The 12,553-nt window shown below is 37.6% G+C and overlaps 1 long non-coding RNA gene across 1 annotated transcript; it reads left to right on the top strand.

Annotated features, from left to right (window-relative positions):
- The first annotated feature begins 5,497 nt into the window (after positions 1 to 5,497).
- LOC122842425 lies at positions 5,498 to 12,110 on the top strand. Its single transcript, XR_006372551.1, has 3 exons — positions 5,498 to 5,864; positions 6,070 to 6,224; positions 11,174 to 12,110. It is a non-coding gene; the product is annotated as an uncharacterized LOC122842425 (long non-coding RNA).
- The last annotated feature ends 443 nt before the right edge of the window (positions 12,111 to 12,553 follow it).

The following is a 12,553-nucleotide window of genomic DNA, read 5'->3' as shown; positions in this document are numbered from 1 at the left end:
CTACATATTCTCGCTCTCCTGAATTGCACGAAGCATGCAGTTTTCCCAGAAACAGCTTGTCGTCGTCTCCCACAACAAATAGACAGGGGTCATGTTTCTTTCATTGATTAGACTTTAAACAGCAGCCAAAGCTACAGCTCCACTGGGATCTGATATTCATGTGATCTCTCTGCTCTGTCTGCTGGAATAAGCACTGCTCCCCTCCCGAAGGCAAACAGTCATTGATGCTGCACTGAATCCATATCCTGGGCTGAACATGGGAGGGGGTGTAAAGCCATGGGCGATATAGAAATGTGCTGAATATAATTACATTAAGAGTCTAGTTCAGCAGGGCAATCTGGGGTTTAGGATTAAAATTAGTTTGGAAAATTAGACTGCACGAGTAGACAAATTTTAGCATGATGACAATTTAAAAAGCTGAACATAATCATTCTTAAATAATCTTGCTCCAGGACTTTTCCCTCATCTGCTCAACAGGGGGCACTTGAGCCCAAGGGTACGTACACAAAGATGACTTCAGACGTGTCTAGTTGTGCTCCCTCCTGTTGTTTCAGATAAAGGTGAAGGGCCTGGGAGAGTTATTCTGTGACCTTGGCTGATATGTTCTTCGGTATGTGCAGCCCAGCTGCTCATCTGGGAGATAAAGCGACCAGTGGTATTCCACACACATTACTGATCATTCCCAGGGTGCCAGCGTGGCAAAGCCGTGTTTTCTGTTCTCCAGGTGGGTAAGAAAGACAAAATGCCAGGTTTGGTTTGCACCAGGAGTACGCAGAACACTTTTAGTCCTTTTTAATTCTTTTTACATTGAAGGAGAAGCTGGGTTTGCTTACTGCATGTACAGCATGCATTTCAAACCATCTGTTGAGTGAATTATTTCAGTAAATCCTATAAAGTTCATTGTATTGTTCGGTTAGAAATTGCCATCCACTTATCATCGATATGCTCAATTTTAATTTTGGGTTTTTAATTGTTCATTTGAATCGTCTTATTTCCAGAACGAGGCTGAATATCCAAAAGAGAAACTTCTCTGATCCAAACTGCCAGAAAATCATACATGCAGAGATGCAACACTTTGACTCTTTTATAAATTCATCTATATAGAAACCATTTCTACAGTAAGTGACTATATAAAGGGTTTTTTAAGGTTTATTCAACAGATTCCTGGATGATAACATGGTAAGAAACTAACATATTTAAAGCATAATAAAGGTTTTTCTGACGAAGGTTTTTTTTTTTAATGAGGAAAAACCTTTTTTGAAAAACTATTCTAAATTGAGAACAAAATAAATAAAAGCTCATTTAGCCCCAAGAATTAATCATAAAACTGTAGCGACACATTTTATTTTAATATTGTGATCTTAAAAACAATCTTCATGAAAAGCTAACAGGGACTGAGGGAGCTTTTAAAAGTTGTATCAAAATTGTGTTATAATTGTAACGGGATCACAACTGTTCCTTGTTGCAGGAACAATTTGTTGCAGGATGTCACATTCTTTTGTTCTGATACTCTTAAAAAAAAAAGCATCACCCCAGTTCTCTTTCCACTAGTTGGAGTTCATTTTAAAATTTTCATCACACCTTCTTGGCCCCTCAGGTCAGTCCTGTAGGTACCAACGTCTGGGTCAGGCGAGCCAAACTCATTTCCAGTTTGAACTGCATCAAAAAGGGCCTGAACAAACTGCTAAAATATTAATAAACAGCTGTCTCTGCATTCGATGAGTACTTCTTGAAAGCACTTTGACGTTATTTTCAGCATATGGATGCAAACTGTTTTGATTTGATTAATCAGATAAAGCACACAACTGTTCTCTTGACGGTTCGATTTGTGTGTGTGCTCATAAATGTGTTATAATCTGCAAACAGTTGTTTAGATTCTTGCTATTAACAGAAAAATTAGCTCAACAACAATTTGCTTGGCATGGAGACAATACAGTTTTCTGTCAGAAGTAGCAATTACATCTACAGCTCATCTGTTGAGTCAGACCGCATGAGCCAGTCTACAATCTGGCCCCTCTCAAACTCACTCAAATCGTTTTACGACACTGGCTTTTCAATTCAAAAACCAAAATGTTCCCTTGCTGTCCAATATATCCTTCCCACTAACATGTTTAAAAGAATAAGGAGTTGGATTAATAACTTCTTCCCACTCCTTTTCAAGCAATTTTGTTTGTCTAAATATAGTAATATTATATAAAACATGAAATGAATGACTTAGACAATGTCTTATCCTTACTGTACATATATATATTATGGAATATATTTGTGTATTAGTGGATGTATATATATTTTCTTTGTTCCTTTGTGTTCCTATTAAGAGGCATAATGTGCATTTTTATTCTTTTACATGGCTTGAAACAAAGCAGTAAAGCAAATCAAGTGCCATGATGAAGAGTTAAGTTATTTACTTCATGTGTCAATAAGACATATGCCTGATATTCATACAATTTCTACTGATGAAGAAACAACTTAAATGATAACTATATCAACTGAATACAAAATGTGTACAACATATTTCTCAAATGTTGTCACTCAGTACCAAAAACTAAAACGTCACACCTTAGAAAAAATAAGTTCATTTATCAAAAAATCAACAAAATGTTGTTTTAAAGGGGCAGCATTGTGTTTTCCAGCCGCATAGTATCATTTTATAGCACAAATCCAGTGACTGTTACCTTCAGTAGTTGTCATCTATATATCTATATATCTATATCTATATAGATATAGATATAGATATATAGATGTATATCAAATATAACTTTCAGCAAATTTGAATATGTAATTTAACATTTTGAAATTGGCTGTCTGTCTGTTTAAAAACTCCTTTTGTTTCTCAAACTCCGCCTCCAGGAAGTCGCCACAACATGGCTCCTCTATTAACCCTTTAGCAACCGTTTTACTGCTCAGGTGATGCACAGTTCCACCAGGTGTTTGCTAATTGCTGCTGACTAGTGTGAAGGAGCTCAGGCATTTTCTACAGCTGAATGGTTGCCATGGGAGATTAAAATATTTCTCAAACATGCATGAAAGAGTTGAAGCAACACTCCAGATATAATTTTAATGAGAGAATGACATTATAACATGATGTAAAGCTCAAAAAAGTAAATTTTACGTAGCACTGCCCCTTTAAGTTTTCCTTTGCTTACTACCTCATGAAAAGCTTCCTCAGACCTTCTGTAATGAAAACCCTGACTCCAACAAGTTTCTCTAACTAATGGCTCCTATTGAGTGAGTCACTTATCACTGCATGTCTTTGATAACTGCCAACCTTGGATGTAATTAAAGGTTTGAGGGGTGGTCTGGAGCAATCTGCTGTAGATAGTTTGGCTGCTCTTGTCATCCTAGGAGCCTCTAATGATCTGTCTAGGATTGTGATTGATGAAGCACTTAGCATCGAATCAAAGCAGGAGGAACGCTCGCTGCTTGCTAAGCTCTTTGCAAACTAACAGCCACTGTATTTGCGCGACATGAGTCTATTACGGAACTGTCCTTGATGGGAATTAATGACCTCCGAGTCAACGTTGGAAGCGGAACTTAATGCACAATTAAAGTTGATTGACATGGCTCAGCAGAGACATAAGCTGTGGACTGCACGCGCCAATGAATCGTTCTGCAGCTCAATAGGAGTCCATTTCCTCTACTTCGCTCATGAATGCTGCAGAATACCAAGTGCCTTTGAAGATGTTTATCCACCTACATGTACTCTTTAACTTTTATTGATTAAAAACTTGTAGTATTTAAAGTAATCAAAATGTTTTTCCAGTGCTGTGGTTTTTTTAATTTGTTGCGTTTCCTGAAAAAATATGTTTTCACCAAGGGCATCGCCAAGGAAACAAGGAGATATTTTCGGGTTGATCTTATTGGTTTAAATGTGACCAACCTGTAGGGAATAACTCATGTAATGGTATGCACAAAAATCAACTTATTCCAGCCTTTCTACAATTTTCTCAATCAGTAAAATCTCAACAACCGGGGATCTAATGAGATCAGGGAGTTGATGTGTTTCCCAGAATGTGCAGGATTATCCCAAACACAAAAGACTCCGAAACAACATGAACCGCTCTGATAAATGAGTTTCTGCTCTTGTTTTAAAGGCTCCTTGTGTTGTACGTCCTTTGTGATTACTTATTTATTTGTTTGTTGGTTTATTTTTCATTGCCTCGGGCACAGAGGGCATGTGTTTGATCTGATCCCACTGCAGCCTTTTCTAAAGAGGGAGGACGGCTGCTGCTGCATTCAGGTCAAAGGGAGGAGAAGGAGACTTGTCTGCCTATTTGCAGCTGAATTATAAAAAGCTCTGATTAATCCTTTGAGGTGTTGGGCCCAAAAAAAAAAAAAAAAAAGAATTTTGAATGAAGATCTCAACCCTTTTAGTTAAGTGCTCTTTCTAAAATAAAAAGAATCTGATCAGGAAGTCCAGAGATTGTTGACCTCTTCAGGAGGCAGAAAGTCAACAGAGTCAGTGGTTCAGTTTTCAGTCGTATCAGGACTTATTTGATTTAATAATGAAATCTGCAGATATTTTATAATGATAAAGGCCAAATAAAAACACTTTTTCTTCCTTTAATTGTCTTTTTGTGCGAGAGGTGTGTGTGTTCCAAAATTACTTAAGTGCTTTGAAAAAACAGAGGCAATGTCAGCGGTGGTAAAATTATGTTTTTATTTTAAAAAATCTGTCATTTGTTCCTTGAAAATATGATGAATAAATACAAAGTATTAAGGTATTTTGCGTTATTTTTATGCCTTTGTTTCATTGGTTAGTTTCCAAATACTTCTATGTTGCTTTTGGGACGGAGTCCCAACTCTGCTGGTCTCCCGGTTAAAGTATCAGAGGTTTTTGAACTCCTGATCTGGAAAATGTGCAGCATTATTTTAGATTGAGAGCTGCCGGACCTCAGTCACTCAACCAATTTTCATTCTGAGGTAGAGCAGTCACTCATCTGTGTCCTTCTCCAGAATGACCTGTTTCCAAATGTGACCATCCATTTTTATGTGTCGGCACACTGATATTTTTTATGCAGTGCCGTAGAGATGCATTGCTAGAACTTAATGGTCATTTTGGAAACAGATTTTGATAGAAAACCACTGCTTATAGAAAGTCTAAGACAGATGCAACCTTCTAAAATTTTTCTGCAAATTCCAGTTTTAAAGCTGGAGTTTTTTAAAGCTGTTTTCTGCTGTTTCTCTAGCCGCCTTTTAGCTTTAAATAAATCCTTAAACGAGAGTCAAGATTCATTTTAGAAGTTGTCTTTTATGTTTATCTCAACACTGCTGGTTTTTGTGATTAAACTGAAAACTAAAACTTTTGGTGACTGTTGCTATTCTGAGCAAAAGCATAAAATAGTTTTTATTTGTTGTGACCTACCCAGTGAGATCTTCCTCTCCCAGTGTAACCCCACACTACACAGCCTCTCCCCATCTTGTAGACTGTGTCTTTCCTTGAAGCTCCTGTCACCGTTCTCCCTCAGCCTCTTTTATCCCTCTATCCTCCCCAGCAGCTCTTGTCTATTCAAATCAAGGGCTGGCGGAAAAGTGCCAGAAGGCATTTCACTCTGCAATATTTCCTTTGGGTGCAAAACCCCAAGTCCCCGCTCTGATTCATCAACAGTCACACTACAACAGAAGTCGGAGTTCACAGCCGTGGCAGAGAGGATCATATTTTAGTGCTGGTTTACAGCATCCTGGGCCCACAGGAGCCAAGTGTCACAAAAATGCTATTTACAGCCCTAGAAAAAGAGAAGAGGAACCCAACAAATGCATCTGGCTTTCAGTGTCGTCTGGGATTCCAGCGAGAGTTTGATGCTTTCAATAACTTGTTTTTCGTTTCCGCGCTTCCTTGTAGCCCTTCTGCAGCACTTCAGGAGGTAAGATGACAATTTGTCTCTAATTTTTTATGCATCTCCATCTGGATTTTGTTGTTTCAAGCTGAGGGACTGAATGGGGTTTTATTTCCAGAGCATCACCTTCTTTTTTTTAAATTAATTGCGCTTTAGCAGGGACTTGAGCGTTACCCTGTAGCTAACTAATTTCAAAGCCGAGTCTCTGTGCTGCTTTGTTTGCACTTTGCAGGAGAGAAAAAGATGGGAAGATAAAGTGTGTTCAAAGGGAAAGTGCAGACTTCAGAGGGAGTGATAACATCAGCCCAGTCCCCTAGAAGTCCTCGATAAAGTGAACGTAGCCTTTGGGGGGCTGCTAATCCAGCCGACTTGTGACAGCTCAAACAGGTAAATAAACCAAACCCAGGAACTCAGAAGCTGGAAAAGAAGGAGAAAAACCTTCACATCAAATATTTTAGTATTTTTAAAACATGATTAAAATCCACTAAATACACTCCTCTCAACACTTTGCATTCTGTGCAATAACACTTTTTCTCCCTCTCCGTCCTACAAATCGCCATTTTATTTATGATGCACCAGTATTTAAATTCACTATTTACCTGATCCTTTGTTATTTTAATGGATGTTAATAACTTGTGTTATCAGATTAGCAGCAGTTTTAGTTTGTTTAAAGCATTACAAAGGAAAAACAGGCATGTACCGGGATCCTCATATAATTAGCATCATAAAGGCGTGTTTGGCTCTTCTGCAAGCTTCATCATTTTTCTAAAAGAAAGATTGGATTGCAATAACATTATTGAAGAATCTTCCCTCGGCTGAGATGTTGCTGTGAGAATTATTAATAATTCCACCATCCTGGTTTAGTTGACCTTTTTGTTCTTCAAGTGGAAAATCAATTTCACTTGCTGAAGCACAAGCTGTGCTTAGTTGCAAATAGTCTCTGCAAAGATGCATTTACATCTTCTATCTATGTGCAAATGACACTTTAAGGTAAGAAAAAAACAAACTGTTTTTAAAGCTAAAAATACAGTTTTTGTCCAACAATAATAACAATTTGAAGACTATTTTGACTATGAAAATGTCCTACTGAATAACTGAACGATGATGGTATTGTTTTTATTACATCAGGTAAGGTTTTTTTGTTGCCTCTAAACACTGACAGAGTAATTTGAGCACATTTATTAAGTTGGAGTAAAAATCCTATCTAAGTGATCCAGAACCATTTCTGAGTGGATTTAGTCATGTTTTTATATCAGTCTCAGTTTTCTGTAGATGATAAGAATTTGTAGGAACTTTTGGAGGAGAAACAGGCCCACAGCATCATAGATCAGCTACCATACCAAACACAAGTAGGCAATCATCCTTTGTTGTATGACAAGACTACATGGAGTTTGTTACTGAAAAATTCATTCCTACTCTCCTCTGACCAAAATGTACAGTTCCAGTTAAAGTTTCAGCACATTTAATGGGACAGAAATGTTTTTGACATTGGTCAGTCTGGAACAACATCACCTGAAAGGCACCAACCGTGACACGATTCAGCTAGAAAACTATGAATGGAGTGGATTTAAATATTCTAGCAAGAATTCTATTTTTGGCATGTTCTTCATCTTTCCCATTTTGACGAGTGCCTTCGGGGTCCACATTCCAGAGTCACCGAACATTTTGGACTTCAGGAGGAAGCCCGAGAAAACCCATGAGCACATGCAAACTGGAGGAATTTGAACCCAGGACTTTCTTCCTGTAAGGCTGCAGGGCTTCAAAACACACCACTATGCAGCTGAAAACAAGAATCTTTGAAATGCAGGAATTTCTAGTTTCTTAATAGTTAAACCACAGTACATTTACCTAACAGAAAGCCCTTTGTAACATGGAAAGGGCAAATTCTGATTATGTGAAATGCAAAAAGCATCAGAAAATATGCACGGCTCTTTTTGCTGGTCTTACTTCTTAGTCTATCTGAGGATGTTTTCATGCATCTATTTTGTCATCATTTCTGTTGCTTTTGGAATAAATACAAACTTTACAGAGAGAATAACTTCCTGGTTAATGCTTAGGAAAAAGATTTAATTTGCTTTAAGGTTGCACATTATTCACAAAACAAATAGATAAGATCTGGAGAGTTTTTATGTGTTATTACACAACATCTCCATTGCCTGTTTCCTGGGATTATTCAGTAAAACCAAGGAGATGTGAGGAAGGTTCTTTTTTAGTTGGTATTTTCTAAAGCATATTAATTAATATTATTGTTGTTTTTTCTTTAGAATAGGGTTAAAACTTTTGCAAGAAAGCTGCCAACATATTTTAGAATCTAACTGGATTCCCAGAATAACCTCTTCTGGTATAACAAACCGATTTTACATTTCTACTGTGACAACAATCCAACTGTTAACATGGATGTGTATGGATGTAAAATCAACAAGGTTTTTCCCACATTTGTACTGGAAACCAGTTTATTCATGATTTGACTGTGAAAAGACTCAGGTTTCCAATCAGGAACTTTGTTGTGGAAGTGTTTGCATTTCAGGTGCCGTTTCTGATCTTTTGTTGTTTCAATTCACTTTAGTAACTAATGTTATCAGATTAGCAGCAGTTTTAATTGATTTAAAGCATTACAAAGAAAAAAAAAGGCATGTAATGTTCCAATGATGACTGGGCTGCTCCTTCCCTACATCCAAAGGATTAAGTTGACATGGAGATCAATAGATAGAAAGATGGATTGACTCATTTCTTTTGGCACTGATTCATTACTCAATGGCCACAAGAGGAAAGTGAAAGCTTTAACTCTTGTAACCAGCCTGTGTTTGCTTGATTACTATTCCAAATATTGCTGTTGGTGCAGATTCTTACTTTCAGTTACACCCAAGAGTGTTTTCATTGGCTTTGACCTCCCCAGGAAGCAAACCCGTGGGTCGGCATTATCATTCATACAAACATGTTGTTCATTTATACTCCTCTGCTCATTGCTCATTGATGCAGAAATTGAGAGCATTTTGCATGCATCCCATTTTAATGACTTCCCCCACCCTAGCCAATAAAAGAAGTGTACATGTGTGTAAGTAGCAGCTGGAAATGAAGGGTGGCTTCTGGTCAGCCTGAACACAGCCTTGTTAAAAAGTCAATTAAGGAGAAACAAAGAGGGAGCAGAGGACAGAAATATTTCTCCTCACAGCAGATTCTTTTTATTTTTTTCATTCTTGCAATGCTTGAAGCAGCTTCAGCAAATGAGTGCAAGGATTATTTATAAGCGCAACTCGTCTCCTTGAAGTCCAAGATTATGACTGTGCTTCTTGAGGAATTTGACATCAAAAACTGTTGTTGCAAACATACAGTTTCACACTTGCTTTTCAATCTTCTCTGGTCCTCATGTGGAAAAGAAGTGTCTTGGAATTGCTAAACTGAAGTTGATGTTTTTTTTTTGTTGTTTTTTTTTTTTAACACCATCTGGTTTGGGAAGTAATCTAAAACAAACACACACTTCAGATGATAAAGCTGTGTCTGCTGCACTTTAAATTCAATCAGCCAGAGGCATCCGCAGACACTTTCAGGGACGCAGTTTATTGCAGAAAGGGTATGTTAAACACAGCAGCTATGAATCTGTCAAGTGTTTCCCTGCTGGATGTGAGATTAGTCGAATTCTTTCGGTTGTAAATTTTTAAGTATTTCAGCATACTTTATCAATGAGATAACATGTAGACTTGGATTGTCTCCCCCAAGTATTTTAATTCGGCAAGAAAAGTCTGTGGCCAAAAATGAAATCTTTCATTCCAGCTTCTCTGCTGGTTTACTGGCTGTGCTTTAATCTTTTATCCAGTCAATACTGCTAAAAACAGAATCCAAACAGTTAACGGGAATGGTTGTCCAGTAGATACCTACAGGAAACCTGAGTCTTTTCACAGAAACAGATGCCACTACAGATGCATCTGAATTAATCTGTAAATGAAAATGAAATACACATTTCAATGAAAGTTCTGTTGTTCTGCATTGCTGAACCGTTTTGTGACTCATCTGCCACTAAATGTTTTTTTTTTTCAGCAAAACGATCAAGAGAAACTCGTAGAGAAAATGTTGAAATTCTCTTTTCTGCCTTCCAATAAGATATGTTTGGTTGAGAAACACATCATATCTCCAAAGATTACAGCTGACAATAAATGAGTAGGATGCAGGTTGTGAAGTGGAGTTTTTCCAACACACTGCATTGGAAGGCTTTTTGTACAGTCTGATACATTAATGAATATTACATGGCTAATGAGGCCTAAGCCCAAAACTCAAGATGTTATAATTAAAGATGATCAGGACCTGGACTGAAATGGCATTTAAAAAAAATAAAGAAATAATTACTGAAGTCAAAAAAAAATCTGAAGTAAAAATATTTAAGCTGTTGCTCCTCTGGGAACATGTAGAGATATTTGTAATCATTCCAAGAAGACGGTCTAGATAATTAGCTGGATGGCAAACAGGCTCCGGTGGTTTTGTGTTTACTCTGGCAGTTACAGCATTTTAAAAATATGCAAATGAATCCAATTCCCCAAAGTGAAGCCCATCTCAGAGGGGTCAGAGTTGTGCAAATCATTACGTAGATCTTCTTTGACTCTCTGCGATATAAAGCAATAAAGTAATTATTTGCCTCCGCAGTTCAAGTAGTAACAAAGTTTTATGATTCTGTGGTTTTTATCTCCTGTGATTTGTACTTTCTTTGACCAACATTGTGTCTGATAAAGAGTTTAGTATTCTGGAATCTAGTCAGGAGTTTTGTTGTTGTTGTTTATATTTATATAAATTTACATTTAAATCTAGTGAATTTGAATGGCTGTGCTGCAGCTCACATGCATACAGAGCATGAAAAGACAGACAGACAGTCTGTTGATCCGGAATGAGTGAAATGAATTAATGTTCTGCACTTTTTGAAAATGAGTTTTAAACTTTAGATTTGGGGTGAAATATCAAGTCTTTTCAAATAACTTCCAAGTTGGATTCAAGTCCCAAATCGTTGGTGTAAAAGTCCAAGTTAAGTCGCAAATATAAAGTTATATTAATGGCTTGAGTCTAAACTTGTGTGTTTTGAGTACTTTTATATAAAATATTCAGGGACAGTGTAATTTTATAGTGGCAACATTTGTTTAAAGAAAGTGTTTTGAAAGAATGTTTTTTATTTTTTTATTCTCTAGTTTTAGGCTGTCCAAACACATAAATTACAGTCGTTGCTAAGCCAAAGCTAATATGCTATAATTCACTGAAACAGTTTTTGGCATATTTGAATGAAAATGTTAAAAGATGCAGTAGCAGTTGGATTTCCAACCATTTTTTTTTTTTTTTTTTTTTTTTTTTTTTTTAAGTGACGCCTGGTTCAGAGGAAGCGAACAGCACATTCACACCTGTCTTCATGATCTCGGCGTTTCTCAGTGTGAACAGCTATTAGCTGAAAAGTGGGCACTGGAGTTTGAGTTTCACCTCTTCGGACCACAATCCAACGCCTCCTCAGTGAAGAAGAGAAGAACCGATAAATGTATCACATCTGCACTTTTATAAAATCACGATTTTATGTGTGTGTGGCGTCGCGGTGCCCTGATTGGAGGCGTATCTATGACAGGCACAGCAACACCACCTGGCCTGCCCAGCAGGAAACAGTGTGTCTAATAACGAGCGAAAGTGTCAGGCGCACACGAGGAACATCCAGGCGGGAGGGGAACGAAAAGACGAGCGCAGACTCTCCGCAGCAGCCAGCGAACACACTTACTTGCAGCGTGTCTCTTTTTGCTCCATCACAAACCACATGAGGGGCAGATAATCACATTTTCTGTCAAACTGAATAGACGGCGGCAGCCTGGGGAGGGGAAAATAAAGCCATGGCGATGTAAATGTGTCTTGTTTGTTTCTTATTCTGCATGCATCAGCTGTCACTGTTTCTCAGGTTTCGGCGGAGAAATAAGTCTGCCGTCCCTGGAAGCCAACCGTGAATCAAACCCAGGCCCTTTGATTGGCAGCTCATTACACTCCCTTTACGAAGACGGCAACCTTGGAAACTATGGGACGGGAAAAGAGGTGGAACCAGGTTGAATTCGGCATGCGAGCAACGCAGAGGTGCAGAGGTGGAATACATTTGCACTTTTTTAGTGAGTTATTGTGCTGACTTTTATGTTCTTTAACCTGAATGTACTTAACATGCGAGTAAGATTAATGTGCAAACTCTACACCTTTGCTAATTGAACCATACAAATGATCACTCCCACCTATTGGCTTTGACTAGTCTCTATTCTCCAATGCAAACATTTGAAAGAGCATTTCTCCTTTTTTTTTTCCTTTTAGAAAATTGGATTTACAACTCCTTCCAACTTTTGTAATTACTTTGACCTCTCCTTTGTTCAAAGAAAAAAGTATGTGAAGAAAATAAATTATAATTAGTTTTTTTTATTTCCACACTGCCTCCCTCCAAATCAGAGATATTAAGTCAAGGCTGAGGCAGCTTGCTCAGCGAAGAATCGCCCTGACCTTTGTTTTGGTTCAATTCAATCCAACATTTGCTCTTGTTCTACAACTATGAGATATTAGGAGCTACATCAAACACGACAATGCTCATAAAATATGAATTTTGGATATGGAATGATTTATTTTAATGGTATTTTCCCAGGCTTGGCCTGCAATTCAACATAAAACTTCGGAGGTTATTAAAAAGTAAAATTTGGAATCCGAATTTGACATTACTGTTGATTTTCTCT

The sequence above is a fragment of the Gambusia affinis genome, linkage group LG13 (genome assembly GCF_019740435.1).
Source record: "Gambusia affinis linkage group LG13, SWU_Gaff_1.0, whole genome shotgun sequence".
NCBI classification, from domain to species: Eukaryota; Metazoa; Chordata; class Actinopteri; order Cyprinodontiformes; family Poeciliidae; genus Gambusia; species Gambusia affinis.
Note: the sequence above shows the minus strand (reverse complement) of the source record. Positions and strands in the feature narration are given on the sequence as shown.